The sequence below is a fragment of the Mustelus asterias genome, unplaced genomic scaffold (genome assembly GCF_964213995.1).
Source record: "Mustelus asterias unplaced genomic scaffold, sMusAst1.hap1.1 HAP1_SCAFFOLD_107, whole genome shotgun sequence".
Lineage (NCBI taxonomy): Eukaryota > Metazoa > Chordata > Chondrichthyes > Carcharhiniformes > Triakidae > Mustelus > Mustelus asterias.
Window position 1 is genome coordinate 806,172 of NW_027590151.1, and position 22,655 is coordinate 828,826.

General features: G+C 45.5%; 1 pseudogene; it reads right to left on the minus strand.

Moving 5' to 3' along the window:
* Window positions 1-1,455: 1,455 nt before the first annotated feature.
* On the minus strand, window positions 1,456-21,980 carry LOC144484442 (uncharacterized; annotated as a pseudogene).
* Between the last annotated feature and the right edge of the window lie 675 nt (window positions 21,981-22,655).

Consider the following 22,655-nt stretch of genomic DNA (forward strand, 5'->3'; position numbering starts at 1 on the left):
TGTAACAATCAAATTCAAAATCAATACACAGCCAGTCAGAGAATTTAATGTTCACTAATTAGCAAGAAAACCCAAAGTAGGGGGTCCCCCAGGATTCTTACAGTCCACACCTTGAGGGGGAGGAGAACTCTCTCTCTGACCCCTCACTCAACTTCACTCCGTTATTTTCCAGTTCTGTTTTGGCCCCGCCTGGGGTAACATCTACTCGATCTTTCCTACTCCTGAAGGAGCATCGTGAGTTCTAGGTTACTCGTACATAAGGACAGATGCTTCAAGCAACAGATCAAGCATGGATGTAAAAGATTCTCCAGCTCTCTCTTTACCCCTATCCAAGTTGTGGACAGTTCTTACTCTGTATTATTTCTCCCAATCCCTTAATTGTCTCAATCTATAATATTACGCATTTTATTTTAATTTTCCTCACTTTGTGTCCCTGTGCAGTGTGTTTAATTGGATCCTGATTGTTTTGAACTCAGTTTCTCTCTGGAGTGTGTGTCAATGCGTTGATGATGTCACAATGTTGTCTCAATCCCCTGGCCACATGAACCATTTCATCTCCTGCTGTGTCTCAAGTAGCTGTGTGTGTTTGGGACCCGCTCTTCACTCCATCTCACCATGAATTTAGGCTTGCTATTTTTCACATGTAACAAATCACATCTGTACACTCACTCCAGTATCCCAAAATCATGTCACACATTCTTAACTCTCAGATGTGGCACGGTAGCACAGTGGTTAGCACTGCTGCTTCACAGCTCCAGGGTCCCGGGTTTGATTCCCGGCTCGGGTCATTGTCTGTGTGGAGTTTGCACATTCTCCTCGTGTCTGCGTGGGTTTCCTCCGGGTGCTCCGGTTTCCTCCCACAGTCCAAAGATGTGCGGGTTAGGTTGATTGGCCAGGTGAAAAAAAATTGCCCCTTAGAGTCCTGGGATGCGTAGGTTAGAGGGATTAGTGGGTAAAATATGTGGGGGTAGGGCCTGGGTGGGGTTGTGGTCGGTGCAGACTCGATGGGCCGAATGGCCTCCTTCTGCACTGTAGAGTTTCTATGATTTCTATGATTTCTAAGATGTGCTCATGAAATGACCAAAGTGAGTGTCTGTCTTTCTTATCTCCCCCTGTTATGGTGCTGATATTTCATGGAGTGGCCGGGCTTTCAAATGTGGATTTCCTTAAAACAAAGTTCATGAACAAAGATGTAAATATCACCAAGAGAAAGTGATCAACTTATTCATCCCATCTACACATTCCAGACTTTTACTAGAGTGTGGGTGGATACCAGATTGATATATTCCATTCAACCACATCCAAGGTGAGTTATTCCAATTCCCTTATTGTCCTGTTGTGATGTACTTCTTCCAACTAACCACAGGAGACCCAGGAACATGTTACAATAGTTTATTCATGCTTCAAGCCTGGAGGGAACTACCCCAGAGAAAGCTCTGGAAGATCACCCTCCTGTGATACAGCTCTCACAGCTCAAAGTCACAGCTCTGACACAGCTCTCGAACAGAGTAATCACAGAGACATCATTCTAATACAACTCTCAGCTCCAAGTCACAGATACAGACAGCTTACACAGTTATTCAATACACAGAACATTTAAAATTCCAATCTTGCCGACGTAGGCAGTTCTTAAACCTTCACTCAAACGTTTGTGAGAAAGTGGTCTGTTTTTCTAGAAAGTAAACAACCTTGCTGGCAAGTCTGCTGATGTCAGCACCTTGAGGTATTAGCAATTGATCAGCCTGTGATTTTACTCTAATGAGTGAGGGGTGAGAGAGTTAAATCTACCCACCCCCCACCCCCCACCAAATCCATTAATTCACTCTTACAGTCCAAATCTTTAAAACAGAAATTAAACATTCCCATTTGATTTCAGGTATTAACATATTCTGTTAGTTTGTTCTTTATTGTCAATGTCAGGCTGGGGTTGTTCCTCTTGGAGCAAAGGAGGTTGAGGGGAGATTTGATCGAGGTGGACAAGATTCTGACAGGTTTAGATAAGGTGGACAAAGAAAAGCAGTTCCCATTCGCTGAAGGGACAAGGATGAGGGGGTCACAGATTTATGGTTTTGGATCAGAGATGTGGGGGGTGAGGGGGGGGGGGGGGATGTGAGGAAGAATATTTTGATGCAGTGAATGGTAATGACCTGGAACTCGCTGCCTACGAGGGTGGAGGAAGTGGAGACAATAAACAATTACAAAGGAAATTGGATGGGCATTTGGAGGGTTTCAAACAGAAATGCTGACTAAATATCTCTGAACTTCTCAACACCCTGTCGCTCTGATCCTTGTGAAATTTGAAAACAGGTTTTTAGCAGCAAGAATCAAAGAGCATCAGCCCACTGGAGGCAAAATCGTGCGACCGGTTGACCATCTGTGAGAATGAACAAAACGCAGTCCTGGACGTATTTGAGAGCTGAATTGTAACAGCAGAATCCAACCCCTGGAATCACTTGTGAACTCGCTGGTGTCTCAGCAGGCTGGATGAAACTCTGAATCCCTTCTCACACACAGAGCAGGTGAATGGCCTCTCCCCGGTGTGAACTCGCTGGTGTGTCCGCAGGGTGGATGAATCTCTGTATACCTTCCCACATTGAGTGCAGCAGAATGGTCTCTCCCCAGTATGAACTCGCTGGTGTGTATGCAGGTTGCATAACTGAGTGAATCCCTTCCCACACTGAGAGCAGGTGAATGGTTTCTCTCCAGTGTGAACTCGCTGGTGTGTTTGCAGGGCATATAAATCATTGAATCCCTTCCCACATTGAGAGCAGGTGAATGGTCTCACCCCGGTGTGAACTCGCTGATGTACCTGCAGGCTAGATAGCCGAGTGAACTCCTTCTCACATACAGAGCAGGTGAACGGTCTCTCCCCAGTGTGAACTCGCTGGTGTGCCTGCAGGGTGGCTGCATGACCAAATCCCTTCCCACACTGAGAGCAGGTGAACGGTCTCTCCCCAGTGTGAACTCGCTGGTGTGACTGCAGGCTGGATAATTGAGTGTATCCCTTCCCACATACAGTGCAGGTGAATGGCCTCTCCCCAGTGTGAACTCGCTGGTGTGCCTGTAGGGTGGATGCGTGAGCGAATGCCTTCCCACACTGAGAGCAAGTGAACGGCCTCTCCCCAGTGTGAATTCGTTGGTGTCTCTGCAGGGTGGCTACAATACTGAATCCCATCCCACACCAAGGGCAAGTGAATGGCCTCTCTCCAGTGTGAATGCGCCGATGAGCTTCGAGATATGATGGGAATCTGTATCTCTTCCCACAGTCCCCACATTTCCATGGTTTCTCCATGGTGCGGGTGTCCTTGTGACTCTCCAGGTTAAACAATCAGTTAAATCTCACACAGAACACGGGTACAGTCTCTCCCCACTGTGAATGCTGCGATGTATTTTCAGGCTGTGTAACTGGTTAAAGTTCTTTCCACACTCAGTTCACTGGAACACTCTCACTTGGCTGTGTGTGTCTCAGTGCATTTCTCGTCACAGCGATGTTTAAAATCTTCGGAAGCTGATAGACCGGGCAAACATTTCTCCTTCTAGATTTAGAGCCTGATGATATTCAGGTCCCAAGGAATCGAGTCACTCTGTCAGATCCAGATCTGACATTTTAGATTTCTGTCTGTGATTTCTCCTCATCTAATATCCTGTAATTCAATTTAAGAAAAACATCACAATTCAGTACATGATCAAAATTCAAATAAGTCAATTCTAGTTTCTATGGAACATTCTTTAAAGACACAGTCATGGAGCATTAAACTTGCCCAGCAGGGCTTCTCGTATCAGCACACAGGCAGCTGCTTTGTGAGACTGCCAGCAGTACAGACAAGTCAGAGATAAGGGTGTTCTCAGAAGAGGGATTCATTATGATGGCTCAGGGATGGCTGATAAGATGTAGGAATTCTATGATTCTAATGAACATTCTTTTCTCTCTCATCCCCAAAAGCTGTGAATCTCCATCCCACACACTCTCCCTCCATTCTCACTCTGCTTTATCTAATATTCACCCTCCCAATTCTCCTGAAGGTGCTGATTGAGGCTGATTGACAGATCCATGCTCACTGGTTCGTGTCTTGGACATAGAGAGCTCAGAATCTCCATGCAGGCTGCCAGACAGATATATGTCTCTATGACTGGACTAACAATGTGTGGAATGAACAGACTGGATTCACTTCCTTTCCCTTCAGTTGCCAGGATCCAATGAACTGCACGCTAGCCTTTTAATGGTGGTTGCTGAAGAGATAATGGAGAATTTTGTTGAAATTTTTCTTAACTTGCTAGATTCCGGGAGAGTATCAGAAGATTGGAAATCAGCCAATGTGATTCCCTTGGTCAAAAAGGCAGAAGGCAGGGAACTATTGGCCAGTTAATTTAACATCTATTATTGGCAAGAAGCTGGAGTCAATAATCAAAGAGGAAATAGCTAATCATTTAGGAAAGCTGAATATAATCAAACTAAGGCAACATGGTTCTCAGAAAGATAAATCATGTTCGACAAATTTGCTCAATTTCTTTGAGAATGCAAGAGGAAGAGTAGATCGAGTTCATTCTGTAGATGTAGTGTATTTAGAGAGGGTGGTACGGCGGCACAGTGGTTAGCACTGTTGCTTCACAGCGCGAGGGATGCAGCTTCAATTTCGGCCTCGGGTGACAGTCTGTGTGGAATTTGCACATTCTCCCCGTGTCTGAGTAGGTTTCCTTCGGGTGCTCTGGTTTCTTCTACATTCCAAAGATATGCAAGTTAGGTGGATTGGCTATGCTAAATTGACCCTTCATGTTCTAAAATGTGTAGATTAGGGGGATTAGTGGGGTAAAAATGTGGGGTTGAGATAGGGCCTCGGAAAGATACTCTGTTGGAAAGTTGGTGCAGGCTCGATGGGCCAAATGACCCCCTTCTGCAATCTAGGGATTCTATGATTTCCAAAAGGCATTTGTCAAGGTGCCACATAAGAGGCTGGTGCATAAAGTAAAGGTCCATGGAATTGGTGGAAGTGTGTTAGCATGGATTGAAAACTGGCCGTCACATAGAAAACAGAGAGTTGGAATAAATGGGTCATTTTCAGAGTGGAAAGATGTAACCAGTGGAGTACCACTTGGATCAGTTCTTGGCCTGCAATTCATGATTCAATTAATGACCTGGAGGAAGGAACAGAATGTAAGGTTTCCAAATGATTCAAAGATAGGTGGAAGGACATGTTGTGATGAGGATATTTTGATTCTGCAGTGGGATATAGATAGATTGTGATGAAAACCTGGCAAATGAAGTTTAATGTGGGGAAGTGGGAGGTCATGTAGAAATCAAAAGGGAGATTATCTACATGGAACGGCACTGCAGGTGAGTGAAGTACAGAGGGATCTGGATGTTCTTGCACATGAATCACAAAATGCTAGCAGGCAGGTCCCACAATAGGTAAGAAGAAAAATGGAATTTTGACCTTTATTGCAAAGGGGTTGGAGTTTAAAAACAGGGGGGTTGTGTTGGTGAGGCCTCACCTGGAATACTGCGTAGTTTTGATTTTACTTAAACAAGGATACAGTAACATTGGATGTTGTCCAAAGGAGATTCACCAGACAAATTCCTGGGTGAGAGGGTTGTCCTATCAAGAGAGAATAAATTGTCTAGGTCTGTATTCCTTGAAGCTTTGAAGACAAAGAGGTGACTTTATTGAAATATTAGATCCTGAGGGGGGCTTGACAGGATAGACGGTGAGATATTTTTACAAGTGCGGAAGTCTCGAACAAGCTAAATGGTCGGTCATTTAAAACTGAGGTGCACAGAAATTTCTTCCCCCAGAGGGTGGTGAATGTCTGGAATTCTCTGCCCCACAGGTGGAGGCTGGATCACTATAAGTATTTAAAGTGGAGGTGGATAAATAGTTTGATAGATCGAGGGATAGAGGGCTATGGGAAAAGGCTCACAAAAGGAGTTGAAGCCGGCATAGATCAGCCATGAAGGGCCTGCTGGCCACTCCTGCGTCTATTTCTCGTGATCAGTTGCTGCAAATCAACAGTTTCCCCCCAGAATGAAAAAAGGAATGGAAGGGGGGAGTAAAGAAAGTGTTTTACTCACAGATGTTGGAGAGACAGGAGGAAGTTTGAGTCTGTCTGAAGCTCAATCTTCATTCAGAAAGAGAAGCAGCAGCTTTGCTGGGCCGGAATGAGCAGCTGAACAAGCTCATTGTGCAACTTCCGCATTCAGGCAATGGAGGAGCTTTGATTGGCTGGGGGACCAGAATCCTTCCGGTCCTCCAGAATGCCCATTGGCCAGAGCCTGTGAGAGGCAGCGACCGGAGCAGAGTCCTTCCGGTCCTCCGGAGTTCCCATTGGTCAATCCCCCGCAGACAGACAATGAGGGGCGGAGCCCCACGTGGGGGTGGGCGGGACTTTGCCCTCCAGCCGCGCTGAGCTGTTGTCCAATGGGAAAGGCTGGAAGACCCGGACAGACAATGGTCACTGCGCCGGCTTTGTCCGGGCCCCGCCCCACACCCGCACATGCGCATTCACCCTAAAAACTCGCACATGCGCAATTTTGATTCACTGTCTCTCCAGAATTCCCACTCACCTGAAGAAGGGGCTCAGAGCCTCGAAAGCTTGTGTGGCTTTTGCTACCAAATAAACCTGTTGGACTTTAACCTGGTGTTGTTAAACTTCTTACTGTGTTTACCCCAGTCCAACGCCGGCATCTCCACATCATGATCTCCAGCTCTGGCCAATGAGAAGAGTTGGAGGACCGGAAGGCCTCAGGTTTTCCAGCCAATCAGAGCGTGGGTTTTTCGCGTGAATGACGATAGGGCATCAGACAGACTGAAACTTCCTCCTGTTCCAACATCTGTGAGTAAAACACTTTGTTTTCTCCACCTTTCCATTGCTTTTCTCATTCTGGGGGAAATTGGGGACTTGCAGCAACTGAAGGGAAAGGAAGTGAATCCAGGGAGGGTGCAGATTGTGGAAAGGTTGGCCCAGGTCTCTCTGTGTTAAAGACATTGACATCCCTTGCTCCCTCAGCTTGACACATTGATTTGTCTGGCTCAAAGGTCCCTTTCCTAATGTTCACAATTAAAGGGCTGGTTTCCCCAGGAAATATCTGACATTTAAGGGGACTGTAAATTAATATAGGTTAGAGATATGTTCAGTATTGTCATATGGCAAGATTAGACATGTATGGTTCTGCAGTAATGTCCATTTATTATTATTTCTAATCTGTAATATCGTACGGTCGTGTGACATTAGTGTTTCTTTACAAATTTTTTAATCTCAAAATCATGATCCTGCTGTTGTAAATAAACCTTTCAGTTTTTTTTTACATTATGGCACCGGCTTGTCTACAAAGAGTCCTTTATTTGCTCCTTAAGTGGCTTACATAGAGGTTGTTTGTTTTTACTTTGGGATTTGTGGATAAAAAACTGGTTGCAGGTCAGGTGACAGAAGTTCTTTCATTTTCAGTTCTGAGATGCAGTTTAGTTTTAGAAGGGGCATCACGCTGAAAAGAGACGTCTCTCTCGCTTTCTCTCCCGTTTTATTTGGAAATTCTGTTGGTTATCTGAAAGCCAGGTCTTGCCTTCCTGAAGAAAATATTCTGCTGTTGATGGGTTAGGCATTATCTTTGTTGTTTTGTTTTGTTTGTAATTGCTAAAAGTTCTTGCTAATTTTCTTACTAAACATGTTAACTATATTCTTAAGTAAACTTTGTGAAAAGGTGGGTCATTTGAATCATACCTGAAGTGAAACATTTCATGCCAAATTCAAGATGTAAAACGTATGATTCAGGCGGGTTCCATAAAACATTTTGGAGTTTCTAACCTGAGCCCTAACATGTAGCTACGTGATATATTTCCAGTAATAGAGTCATTACAGCACAGAAGGAATCCATTGGACCACTCGGGTTAATGCCGACTCACTGTCAGTGTCGAGTGGATCCCATTCTGCAGCAACTCCAATTTCATTTCCAAGTTATTGATCATCTCTGCTTGACTACCCTCACAAGCAGTTCAAGATCATGATCAATTGTAGCCCCCTGTATCTTAGCCAACTGAAACAATTCTATCCATTAAACATATTTTTAGTCCTGTAATAGAGACATAGATCTGTCTGGCCGCCTGCATGGAGATTTTCAGCTCTCTGTGTCCAGGGCAGGAAGCAGTGAGCATGGATCTGTCAATCAGCCTCAATCAGCACCTTCAGGAGAATTGGGAGGGTGAATATTAGATACAGCAGAGTGAGAATGGAGGGAGAGTGTGTGGGATGGAGATTCACAGCTTTTGGGGAATGAGAGAGGAAAGAATGTTCCATAGAAACTAGAATTGTCTGTTCTGAATTTCTAATCTGTGCTGACAGTGATGACTTTTGTAAACTCCTTTCACAGAATATGAGAAGGTGAGGATTGACAGACAGAAATCTCGAACAAATGTCATGTCAAATTCTGACAGTCATTCAGTTCATCTGGACCTGAATACCATCGGCCTTTCAATCGAAAAGGTGAAATATTTTTCTGTTCTGTCTGCTTCAGACTTTTTTTTTGCAGAAATGTGACTGGAAAGATGCCGTGACACACATATACCCGAGTGAGAGTGTTCCAGTGCACTGACTGTGGAAAGAGCTTTAAACAGTTACACAGCCTGAAAATACATCGCAGCATTCACAGTGGGGAGAGACTGTACCCGTGTTCTGTGTGAGATTGAACTGATTGTTTAACCTGGAGAGTCACAAGGACACCCGCACCATGGAGAAACCGTGGAAATGTGGGGAATGTGGGAAGGGATTCAATTACCCATCTCTGCTAGAAACTCATCGCCGCAGCCACACTGGGCAGAGACCATTCACCTGCTCTGATTGTGGGAAAGGGTTTACTCAGTTATCCAGCCTGCAGATACACCAGCGAGTTCACACTGGGGAGAGGCCGTTCACCTGCTCTCAGTGTGGGGAGGGATTCACTCAGTTATCCCACCTGCAGAGACACCAGCGAGTTCACACTGGGGAGAGACCGTTCACCTGCTCTCAGTGTGGGAAGGGATTCAGTCAGTTTTCCAACCTGCAGACACACCAGTGAGTTCACACTGGGGAGAAACCGTTCACCTGCTCTCAATGTGGGGAGGGATTTACTCGGTCATCCCACCTGCGAGTTCACACTGGGGAGAAGCCATTCACCTGCTCTCAGTGTGGGAAGGGTTTCAGAGCTTCATCTGCCCTGCTGAGACACCAACAAGTTCACGAGTGATTCCAGGGATTGGATTCTGCTGTTATTGTTTCTGCTCTCAATTACATCCAGGACTGTATTTTGTTCATTCTCACAGTTGGTCAATGGGGAGGGTCGGAGGGTTTCTTTCTGCTGGACTGGCCGGTCTCACAACTTGGCCTCCAGTGGGCTGATGCTCTTTGAGTCTTGTTGCGAATACCTGGTTTTAAATTTCACAAGGATCACAGAGTGACCGGGTGTGAGGAAGTTCAGAGATATTTAGTCAGCATTTTTGTTTGAAACCTCCCAGTGCCCGTCCAATTTCCTTTGTAATTGTTTATTGTCTCCACTTCCTCCACCCTCGTAGGCAGCGAGTTCCAGGTCATTACCATTCGCTGCATCAAAATATTCTTCCTCACATCCCCCCCCCCCCACCCCCATCTCTGACCCAAAACCTTAAATCTGCGCCCCCTCGTCCTTGTCTCATCAGCTAATGAGAACAGCTTTTCTTTGTCCACCTTATCTCAACCTGTCAGAATCTTGTCCACCTCTATCAAATCTCCCCTCAACCTCCTTTGCTCCAAGGGGAACAACCCCAGCCTGACATCGACAATAAAGAACAAACTAACAGAATATGTTAATACCTGAAATCAAATGGAATGTTTAATTTCTGTTTGAAAGAGATTGGCGGCACGGTAGCACAGTGGTTAGCACTGCTGCTTCACAGCTCCAGGGACCTGGGTTCAATTCCCGGCTTGGGTCACTGTCTGTGCGGAGTTTGCACATTCTCCCCGTGTCTGCGTGGGTTTCCTCCGGGTGCTCCGGTTTCTTCCCACAGTCCAAAGATGTGCGGGTTAGGTTGATTGGCCATGCTAAAATTGCCCCTTAGTGTCCTGGGATGCGTAGATTAGAGGGATTAGTGGGTACAATATGTAGGGATATGGGGGTAGGGCCTGGGTGGGATTGTGGTCGATGCAAACTCGATGGGCTGAATGGCCTCTTTCTGTACTGTAGGATTTCCATGATTTCTATGATTTCTATGATTGTGAATATATTGTCCTGGACAATAAAGGAATTTGAACAATTCATCTTGGGTGTGGTTGAATGGAATATATCAATCTGGTATCCACCTACAGTTCAGTTAAAGTCTGGATTTGTAGCTGGAAATCCCTCCCTAACAGCACTGTGGGTGTACTTACACCTCAGGCATTGTAGCAGTTCAGGAAGGCAGTGTTGGGGTTGACCACGGCCGAGGCAGCTACATACAGCCACATATTCTGTTATAATTGAAGGACTGCAGATTGAATGTGAGGCATTGTGGGACTGGACTATCTTAACCACATTCCTGTGACTGCTCAGTTTCTGCAATCACGGACTGATGGGGGGTGATATAGAATTCCTAGTATGAGACCCTTCATTTCATTTTTACTAAAATAAATTGACTAAGTTAAGGTAATTATAAAGTGCCTTACTGTATATGTACTGAGAATTCACAATGTGCCTGGAACAAAATATGCAAAGGTATGAAATGTGAAAAGAAATATGAAAATATGAAAAGGAAGAGGGAAGCTTATGTAGGGATGAGGAAACAAGGTTCAGATGGCTCGATTGAGGGTTACAAGTTAGCAAGGAACAAGCTGAAAAGGGGCTTAGGAGAGCTAGGAGGGGACATGAGAAGTCCTTGGCGGGTCGGATCAAGGAAAACCCCAAGGCTTTTTACTCTTTTGTGAGGAATAAAAGAATGACCAGGGTGAGGTTAGGGCCAGTCAAGGACAGTCGTGGGAACTTGTGTATGGAGTCAGTAGAGATAGGCGAGGTGATGAATGAATACTTTTCTTCAGTGTTCACCAAGGAGAGGGGCCATGTTTTTGAGGAAGAGAAGGTGTTACAGGCTAATAGGCTGGAGGAAATAGATGTTCGGAGGGAGGATGTCCTGGCAGTTTTGAGTAAACTGAAGGTCGATAAGTCCCCTGGGCCTGATGAAATATATCCTAGGATTCTTTGGGAGGCAAGGGATGAGATTGCAGAGACTTTGGCTTTGATCTTTGGGTCCTCACTGTCCACGGGGATGGTGCCAGAGAATTGGAGAGTTGGGAATGTTGTTCCTCTGTTTAAGAAAGGGAATAGAAATGACCCTGGTAATTATAGACCGGTTAATCTTACTTCGGTGGTTGGTAAATTGATGAAAGAGGTCCTTAGGGATGGGATTTACGACCATTTAGAAAGATGCGGATTAATCCGGGATAGTCAGCACGGATTCGTGAAGGGCAAGTCGTGCCTCACAAATTTGATAGAATCTTTTGAAGAGGTAACTAAGTGTGTTGATGAAGGTAGGGCAGTTGATGTCATATACATGGATTTTACTAAGGCGTTTGATAAGGTCCCCCATGGTCGGCTTATGATGAAAGTGAGGAGGTGTGGGATAGAGGGAAAGTTGGCCGATTGGATAAGTAACTGGCTGTCTGATCGATGTGGTGGATGGAAAATTTTTGGATTGGAGGCAGGTTGCTAGCGGAGTGCCACAGGGACCAGTGCTTGGTCCTCTGCTCTTTGTGATTTTTATTAATGACTTAGAGGAGGGGGCTGAAGGGTGGATCAGTACATTTGCTGATGACACCGTGCAAAGGGACCTGGGGGTCCTTGTGCATGAGACGCAAAAGCCCAGTCTGCAGGTACAACAGGTGATCAAGAAGGCAAATGGGATGTTGGCCTATATTGCGAAGGGGATAGAATATAAAAGCAGGGATGTCTTGATGCACCTGTACAGGGCATTGGTGAGGCCGCAGCTGGAATACTGTGTGCAGTATTGGTCCCCTTATATGAGGAAGGATATATTGGCATTGGAGGGAGTGCAGAGAAGGTTCACCAGGTTGATACCGGAGATGAGGGGTTTGGATTATGAGGAGAGGCTGAAGAGATTGGGTTTGTACTCGTTGGAGTTTAGAAGGATGAGGGGGGATCTTATGGAGACTTATAAGATAATGCGGGGGCTGGATAGGGTGGAGGCGGAGAGATTCTTTCCACTTAGTAAGGAAGTTAAAACTAGAGGACACAGCCTCAAAATAAAGGGGGGTCGGTTTAAGACAGAGTTGAGGAGGAACTTCCTCTCCCAGAGGGTGGTGAATCTCTGGAATTCTCTGCCCACTGAGGTGGTGGAGGCTACCTCGCTGAATATGTTTAAAGCGCGGATGGATGGATTCCTGATCGGTAAGGGAATTAAGGGTTATGGGGATCAGGCGGGTAAGTGGTACTGATCCACGTCAGATCAGCCATGATCTTATTGAATGGCGGGGCGGGCTCGAGGGGCTGGATGGCCTGCTCCTGCTCCTATTTCTTATGTTCTTATTATGTTCTTATAAGATTGGTGGAGTAGTGGATGAGGTGGAGGGCTGTTGTAGACTGCAAAGAGACATAGATAGGATGCAAAGCTGGGCTGAAAAATGGCAAATGGAGTTTAACCCTGATAAATGTGAGGTGATTCATTTTGGGAGGACTAATTTACATGTGGATTACAGAGTCAAAGGTAGGGTTCTGAAGACTGTGGAGGAACAGAGAGATCTTGGGGTCCATATCCACAGATCTCTAAAGGTTGCCACTCAAGTGGATAGAGCTGTGAAGAAGGCCTATAGTGTGTTCGCTTTTATTAACAAGGGGTTGGAGTTTAAGAGCCGTGGGGTTATGCTGCAACTGTACGGGACCTTGGTGAGACCACATTTGGAATATTGTGTGCAGTTCTGGTCACCTCACTCTAAGAAGGATGTGGAATCGCTGGAAAGAGTGCAGAGGAGATTTACCAGGATGCTGCCTGGTTTGGAGGATAGGTCTTATGAGGAAAGGTTGAGGGAGCTAGGGCTGTTCTCTCTGGAGTGGAGGAGGCTGAGGGGAGACTTAATAGAGGTTTATAAAATGATGAAGGGGATAGATAGAGTGAACGTTCAAAGACTATTTCCTCGGGTGGATGGAGCTATTACAAGGGGGCATAACTATAGGGTTCATGGTGGGAGATATAGGAAGGATATCAGAGGTAGGTTCTTTATGCAGAGAGTGGTTGGGGTGTGGAATGGACTGCCTGCAGTGATAGTGGAGTGAGACACTTTAGGAACATTTAAGCGGTTATTGGATAGGCACATGGAGCACACCAGGATGATAGGGAGTGGGATAGCTTGATCTTGGTTTCAGATATAGCTCGGCACAACATCGTGGGCCGAAGGGCCTGTTATGTGCTGTACTGTTCTATGTTCTATTATAAACTGAATAACCACAAATTAACCAAGTATTATAAGCTTAAACTGTATTTTCAATATGTATTGTGCCTTGGCCAACTTCGTTCCGAATACAGCATGATGGGAAATAGTGGTGGACAGGCTGAATTCTTTGAATACAATGGAGCACAGAAAGGCAGCTTCTGGATATGCGAAAGGCAAGTTTAATGGCCTGGTATTTAAGGGAGTAAATCCGTTCATGGGTAGCGAGGCTGGAGCAGTCTCTCAAGCTGATAAAGGAGGCCCTGGTTCCAGCGAAAGAGTGACTCCTTTCACCAATTAAAATTCGCAGGTGTTAGTTATGGCCTTGGTTACTGGAATGACATGGGTTCGGTTTCCTCGGTAAAGGGGAAGGAACCTACATGGGCAATAAGCGAATAATCGCCTATTCCTGTTGACAGGTGGAACGTAATTGGCTCAGATAATAATGGGTAATGTTGTGATTGGGCCTCCAGTCTGATTGACAAGACTGGGTGGGATTTTGAAATGTTCAGAATAATATTACCTTGCAATATTAGCTCAGCGAGGACATTGACTGTGTGTCTCTCCTGATGCATGCATTTGCAAATAAATTCCTTTTCGTTCTTTAACTATATGCTGTCTTTCGCAGTCTCTGTATTGGTTGAGAGAGGTTCAGCAAAATGCAGAGCACCCCAGGGGGACACCTGAGAAAATTCTTCTTCCACCCTGAATTTCAGGTTGTTAATCGAATGGATGAGGGTTCCAGATGAGCTCAGACTGGAGTGGAGTCAGGTGATGTTACTGGGGTGGAAATGGACGGGTCTTGCCGATGATCTGGATATGTGGCTGGAAGCTCAACTCGGGGTGAAATATTTCACCCTGGTTGTGAACAGCCTGGTTCAGCCTCAGACACTTGGCAAGAAGAGGGATAGAGTTGCTGGCGAGGGAGTGGAATTTGCAGTGAGGATTGAAGACAATGGGTTCAGTCTTATCAGTGTTTATATGAAAGCAATTTCTGTTCTTTCAATACTGAAAGTGAGATAAGTCAGGATGATGTGTGAGTTGGAGGAACTTGGAGGTGATGGTGATCACATCTATCTGCTATCTGATCCTTCTAGGTGATGGAGGTTGAGGGTTTGGGAGATTCTGTCAAAGTTATCGTCAAGTTGTAGATGTATAAAATCCCTCGCCTTCACCCCCGGCCTCTCCTATTTCTCTCCTAACTCCTCCCACAATGCCCAGAGTCTTGTGTAGACCCAGTCCAGGTGGCAGGTTTCTTTCCCTCAAGGACATCAGCAAACAAGTTGGGTTTTTATGACAATCCAATCGCTCGTGCCGGCCCCACAAATGACCAGATTCATTCAGCTCAATTTCACAACCCGTCTTTGTGTTTTTGTGGGTTCTTTTTCACTCACTTTTTTCAATTTCACAGGTTTTACAAGAGGAAGATTTGCAGTTGAGAAACTGAAACAAAACATGATATCAGAATCTGATGGAATCGGCCAATTTATTGTAACCTGAATATCATTGTGTTTTGAACATGGAAGAAAAAAGCACCATTCACAGTGGAGAGAAACTGTACACATGTTCTGTTTGTGGACAAGACTTCAACCAATCATCTGGCCTTTCGGAACATAATTGCAGTCACAACAGGAAGATGGCATGGAAGTGTGAGGATTGTGGGAAGGAATTCAATTACCCATCCCTGCTGGAAATTCATCGACGCAGTCACACTGGTGAGAGCCCATTCATCTGCTCTCAGTGTGGGAAGGGATTCACTCAGTTATCCAGCTTACATATACATCAGAGGACTCATGCTGAGGAGAGGCCGTTCACCTGCTCCCAATGTGGGAAGGGATTCAATCAGTCATCCAACCTAGCAATACACCAGCGAGTTCACACTGGGGAGAAACCGTTCACCTGCTCTGAATGTGGGAAGGGATTTGCTCACTCATCCACTCTGCTGATACACCAGCGAACTCATACTCATAGAATCATAGAAACCCTACAGTACAGAAGGCGGCCACTCGGCCCATTGAGTCTGCACCAACAATAATCCCACCCAGGCCGTATCCCCACAACCCCACACATTTACCCCACTAATACCTCTAACCTACACATCCCGGGGCACTAAGGGGCAATTTAGCATGGCCAATGCCCTAACCTGCACATCTTTGGACTGTGGGCGGAAACCGGAGCACCTGGAGGAAACCACACAGACACGGGGAGAATGTGCAAACTCCACACAGACAGTGACCCGAGCCGGGAATCAAACCCAGGCCCCTGGAACTGTGAGGCAGCAGTGCTAACCACTGTGCTACTGTGCTGCGCCTCAGGAGAGGCCATTCACTTGCTCCCAGTGTGGGAAGGGATTTGCTGACTCATCTACTTTGTTGAAACACCAGCGAGTTCACACTGGGGAGAGGCCATTCACCTGCTCCCAGTGTGGGAAGGGATTTGCTGACTCATCTACTTTGTTGAAACACCAGCGAGTTCACACTGGGGAGAGGCCATTCATCTGTTCCCAGTGTGGAAAGGGATTTGCTCAGTCAGCCACCTTGTTCACACACCAGCGAATTCACATTAGGGAGAGGCCATTCACCTGCTCTGTGTGTGGGAAGGGATTCAATTAGTCATCTAAACTAGCAATACATCATTGAGTTCACACTGGGGAGAGGCCGTTCACCTGCTTGCAGTGTGGGAAGGGATATGTTACCTCATCGAATCTTGTGACACACCAGGGAATTCACAAGTAACTATTGTGATTGGATTTCAAATTAGGGAGAAACTGTGAAACTGTGGAGACTGAGGAGAGTTTCAGTTACCTGTCAGAGCTGGAAGCTCATCAGGACTTTTTGTTGATCGAGGGTTTCCACAAGCTGCTCTGAGACTTGTCTTCTCTCTGGAAGTTTCAAGGCACTCTATACTCATTATAGCAAGTATATTTATGGTTGCTAACTATTTAAAGTGGCATTTGCATTGGTAAGAGGAATGTTGCTTATTTGGAACTGAAATCATAGAATCATAGAAACCCTACAGTGCAGAAAGAGGCCATTTGGCCCATCGAGTCTGCACCGACCACAATCCCACCCAGGCCCTATCCCCATATCCCTACGTATTTACCCACTAATCCCTCTAACCTACGCATCTCAGAACACTAAGGGGCAATTTCAGCATGGCCAATCAACCTAACCCGTACATCTTTGGACTGTGGGAGGAAACCGGAGCACCCGGAGGAAACCCACGCAGACACGAAGAGAATGGCAAACTCCACACAGACAGTGACCCAAGCCGGGAATCGAACCCAGGTCCCTGGAGCTGTGAAGCAACAGTGCTAACCACTGTGCTACCGAGTTAGAAATTAAATTAAAGTTATTTCCATTCACTTTTAAATATTGTTCAAATGTTAGCACTGATGCCTAACAGCGCCAGGGACCTGGGTTCAATTCCGGTCTCAGGTCACTATCTGTGTGGAGTTTGCACATTCTCCCCGTGTCTGCATGGGTTTCCTCCGGGGGTTGCTCCGGTTTTCTCCCACAGTCCAAAGATGTGCAGGTTACGTTGATTGGCTATGCTAAATTAACCCTCGTGTCGGGGGATTAGCAGGGTAAATATGAGGGGTTGAGAGAATAGGGCCTGGGTGGGATTGTGGTCGGTGCAGACTCGATGGGCTGAATGGCCTCCTTCTGCACTGTAGGATTCTATGATTCTATGTTAATAGTCAAGCTGCTTCATTTGTTGGAATTATATTTAAACTTTCATTCAATAAAGTTTGTTTTACCATAAAAGATCCCTAATTTGTCAGTGGAATTACCCCTGGAGTGAAGCATCCTATCCTCACACTTATGCCAAAATAGAAAAATTGTTGGGGTCTACTCTGATTTCCTAATGTAATTTAGAGGTTCTGGTCCAGGACCCGAACAGAAAGGATTCACTCAATCATCCACAGTGCAAACACTCTGGTTTCACACTGGGGAGAGACCTTACAAATGCCCAGACTGCAGGAACTGCTATAAAAGTTGTGGAGAGCTGATGTCTCATCAGCGTATTCACACTGATGAGAGACATTCAGGTGCTTTTACTGTGAGCCTGGGTTCAGGGGATCATCTCAACTCACTGTACACCAGTGAGTTCACACTGGGGAGAGACCGGGGTCCTGATGGACTTATTCCTAGAATCTTAAATCAGGCTATTGAGATGAAAGCAAAATTCCATGGGTGCCAATAATCTGAAAAAAACCTCAGAAAATGTTGGAAAAACTCAGCAGGTCTGGCAGCATTGGTGGAGAGAGAAACAGAGTTAACATTCGAGTCCGAATGTCTGGTCTTTAGTTGAAGAGGGGTAGAAATGGTGAGTAAGATAGTTATGTCAGTGTCACTATCAGTTCAGGACACAAATTCAGAACAGACAATTCCAATCCTTCACCCAAACATGTGGTTCAATCAAACTAAAAGACCAAAATCAGCAACAAAGTCCCAACAGAATCTCCCTCTCCGGGGCCACCTGGGCACAGACAAGACAGAAGATAAGTCGGCAGCCAGAGTGACCCCCGCCTCCCCATTCAGCCCCACCCATCCTGGATCTACAGATTACTGCTTAACCAAGGTCTCGAGCAGATCCAGAAGATCCTCCCATTCACCCACCCACACCCACATTTTACAGCCTTTCAGACTCCTCATTTAGTTCAACAGTTTCAGAGAGTAAACTCTCTTTACTCTGAGAGTAAACTCTCAATTGGGCCAGTGGGCTGATGAATGGCAGATGGAGTTTAATTTAGACAAATGCGAGGTGATGCATTTTGGTAGATTGAACCAGGGCAGGACTTACTCAGTTAATGGACGGGCGTTGGGGAGAGTTACAGAACAAAGAGATCTAGGGGTACAGGTTCATAGCTCCTTGAAAGTGAAGTCACAGGTGGACAGAGTGGTGAAGAAGGCATTCAGCATGCTTAGTTTCATTGGTCAGAACATTGAATACACGAGTTGGGATGTCTTACTGAAGTTGTACAAGACATTGGTAAGACCACATTTGGGATAGTATGTACAGTTCTGGTCATCCTATTGTAGAAAGGATATTATTAAACTAGAAAGAGCGCAGAAGAGATTTACTAGGATGCTACCGGGACTTGATGGATTGAGTTATAAGGAGAGGCTGGACAGACTGGGACTTTTTTCTCTGAAGCATAGAAGGCTGAGGGGTGATCTTACAGAGGTCTATAAAATAATGAGGGGCACAGATCAGCTAGATAGTCAATATCTTTTCCCAAAGGTAGGGGAGGCTAAAACTAGAGGGCATAGATTTAAGTTGAGAGGGGAGAGATACAAAAGTGTCCAGAGGGGCAATTTTTTCACACAGAGGGTGGTGAGTGTCTGGAACAAGCTGCCAGAGGTAGTAGTAGAGGCAGGTACAATTTTGTCTTTTAAAAAGCATTTAACAGTTACATGGATACGATGGGTATAGAGGGATATGGGCCAAATGCGGACAATTGGGATTAGTTTAGGGGTTTAAAAAAAAGGTGGCATGGACAAGTGGGGCTGAAGGGCCTGTTTCCATGCTGTAAACCTCTATGACTCTACAACTCTGAGCCTATTTTGTTTATTTTTCTTTGATTGTTTCATTTTTCTTTCAGTCGGCAGCCCCCCCCCCCCCCCCGCTCCAGGCACAGCTTTTGTTCCTTTTCTCGCTCCATTCCCTTTGGCTCTGAGGAATTCACTTTGCTCTCATTCAATTTCTCCTGGCTTCCACCCTATCAGACCTTCCTTTAGTCCCTGTCTCACCCGCCCCTTTCTCCAAACCTGTTACATTTCTAACTTTTCCCAGTTCTGATGAAAGGTCACAGAGCTGAAATGTTAACTGTGTTTCTCTCTCTGCGCAGATGCTGCCTAAACTGCTGAATTTTGTTCCAACATACCATTCGTCTTTTTTACTGTCTTTTACACCTGCATGCTTACCTTCAGTGACTATTGTGCAAGAACACCCAGGTTGTGTTGCATATTTCCTCCTCCTACTGTATGACTATTCAGATAGTAATCTGTCTTCCCATTTTTGCTCCCAAAGTGGATGACCTCACATTTATCCAAATTATACTGCAACTGCCAATCATTTGCCCACTCACTCAACTTGTCAAATTACACTGAAGGATTGCTGCATCCTCCTCACAGCTCACCCTCCCACCTTGCTTTGTGTCATTAACAAATTTGGAGATATTGCATTTAGTTCCCTCATCTAAGTCATTTATATGTAGTAACGAGCTGAGGTCCCAGCTCTGACCCCTGCATTACCCCATTAGTCACTTCCTGCCATTTTAAAAAAGTTTTTAAAAAGTTTATTTATTAGTCACAAGTAAGGCTTACATTAACACTGCAATGAAGTTACTGTGAAATTCCCCAAGTTGCCACAGTCCAGCGCCTGTTCGGGTCAATGTACCTAACCAGCACGTCTTTCAGAATGTGGGAGGAAACCCACGGGGAGAACATGCAAACTCCACACAGACAGTGACCCAAGCCAGGAATCGAACCTGCGTCCCTGGCGCTGTGAAGCAGCAGTGCTAAGCACTGTGCTACCGTGCCGCCATTTGGAAAAAGACCCGTTTATTCCTACTCTTTGTGTCCTGTCTGCCAACTAGTTTCTATCCATCTGAACACACTACCTCAATCCCATGTGCTTTAATTTGACACATTAATCTTTTATGTGGGACATTGTCGAAATCCTTCTGAAAGTTGAAATAAACCACATCAACTGGCTCCCCCTCATCAACTCTACTAGTTATATCCTCAAAGAATTCGAATCGTTTTGTCAAGCACGATTTCCCTTTCTTAAATCCATGCTGACTCTGTCCGATCCTGCCACTGTTTTTCAAGTCTTTTGCAACAGAATCTTTGAAAATGGATTCTTGAATATTCCCCACTAACAGTGTCAGGCTTACTGGTCTATAATTCCTTGTTTTCTCTCTACCTCCCTTTTTAAATAGTGGGGTTACATTAGCTACACTCCAACCTGTCGAAACTGTTCCAGCGTTTATAGAATCTTGGAAGATGACCACCAATGCATCAACTATTTCTCAGGCACAATGCCAAGGCCAGACCTTGTTTCCCCCTTGGTAGGGATGTAACCAGTATCCACATCTCCACTTTCATATGGTTCAGACTCTGAGAGCAGCAGCGGGTAATCTGACCCTGACAATTCCCACTCACTTTCAGCCATTTCTCACAAAAGCTGCTGGGATTGCAAAACTTCTGTCTGAAAAATATTTCCCTTTAGCTTCCAATCTCCACCAATAGAAAATATTCCCTCTGACCATGTTACAATCCTGACAGTGTTATGGTGAAGGAAGAAGTTGGAGCCAACCTTTATTTGGTACAGATTTATTTGGAGTGAAACTTCACAGGTATTTCCCTCCTAACTTCACACTATGTCAGTACATGTCTCTTCATTTGCATTCATAATCATCCAATCAATGCCCTCAATTTGTATTTACTTAATCTCAAATGATTTGTTATCCCCAAGAGTGGGAGCAGATAATAAGTCTAATCGGAGTGACTGCTGCGATGTCTCAGCAGAGGTTGAATCATTCAATGAATATGATTAACAGAAAAATCCCATCACAATAGTTACTTGTGAACTCGCTGGTGTGTCTGCAGAGTGGATGACTGAGTGAATCCCTTCCCACATGTGGAGCAGACGAAAGGTCTCTCCCCAGTGTGAACTCGCTGGTGTAACCGCAGGTTGGATGAGCGAGCAAAACCTTTCCCACAAACAGAGCAAATGAATGGCCTCTCCCCAGTGTGAACTCTCTGGTGTTTCAGCAGGTTGGCTGAATGAGCAAATCCCTTCCCACACTGGGAGCAGGTGAACGGTCTCTCCCCGGTGTGCCCTTCCTTGTGTATTGCTAGGTTGGATGACTGATTGAATCCCTTCCCACATACAGAGCAGGTGTATGGTCTTTCCCCAGTGTGAATTCGCTGGTGCGTCCGCAATGTGTGAGAGTGAGCAAATCCCTTCCCACACTGGGAACAGGTGAATGGCCTCTCCCCAGTGTGAACAGTCTGGTGTGTCAGCAAATTTGATGACCGACTGAATCCCTTCCCACATTGGGAGCAGGTGAACGGCTTCTCCTCAGTGTGAATTTGCTTGTGTAATGCAAGGTTGGATGACTGAGTGAATCCCTTCCCACAAACAGAGCAGGTGAACGGTCTCTCTCCAGTGTGCATTCGCTGATGTTTCAGCAGATTGGATGAGTGAGCAAATCGCTTCCCACACTGGGAGCAGGTGAATGGTCTCTCCCCAGTGTGAATTCGCTGGTGTTTTACTAGGGTGGATGGGTGAGCAAAACCCTTTCCACACTGGGAGCAGGTGAATGGCCTCTCCCCAGTGTGACTGCGCCGATGAGTTTCCAGCAGGGATGGGTAATCGAATTCCTTCCCACAGTCTCTACATTTCTATGCCATCTCCCTGTTGTGACGGCAATTGTGCTCCGAAAGGCCAGATGATTGGTTGAAGTCTTGTCCACACAGAGAACATATGTACAGTTTCTCTTCACTGTGAACGGTGCTATTTTCTTCCATGTTCAAAATACAATGATATTCAGGTTACAATAAATCGGACGATTCCATCAGGTTCTGATACATTGTTTGAATCCTCATCTTCTAAAACCCTGTGAAATTGATTAAAACAGAAAGAAGAGAGTAAGGGAACCCACAAAAATACAATGGTTGTGAAATTGAGCTGAATGAATCTGGGGCCAGCACTGGGAAAAAGTGACTATGAAAGCTTTTGGATTGCCAACTGATTCACTAAGATCAAAGCAAAATACTGTGGATGCTGGAATCTGAAACAAAAACAGAAAATGCTGGAGAAACTCAGCAGGTCTGACAGCATCTGTAGAGAGAGAATGGGGCCAACGTTCTGAGTCTGGAAGACCCATTGTCGACAAGTGTCATCCAGACTCAAAACATTGGCTCTATTCTCTCTCCACAAACACTGTCAGACCTGCTGAATTTCTCCAGCATTTTCTGTTTTTGTTCCAACTGATTCACTAATGTCCTTCACGAAAAGAAACTTGTCATCCAGGCTGGGTCTACACAAGACTCTGGGCACTGTGGGAGGAGACAGAGAGAAGTAGGAGAGGCCAGGGGTGAAGGAGAGGGATTTTATACATCAACAACTCAATGAGAACTTTGACAGAATCTCCCAAACCCTCAACCTCCATCATTCAGAAGGACTAAGATAGCAGGTAGACGTGAACACCATCACCTCCAAGTTCC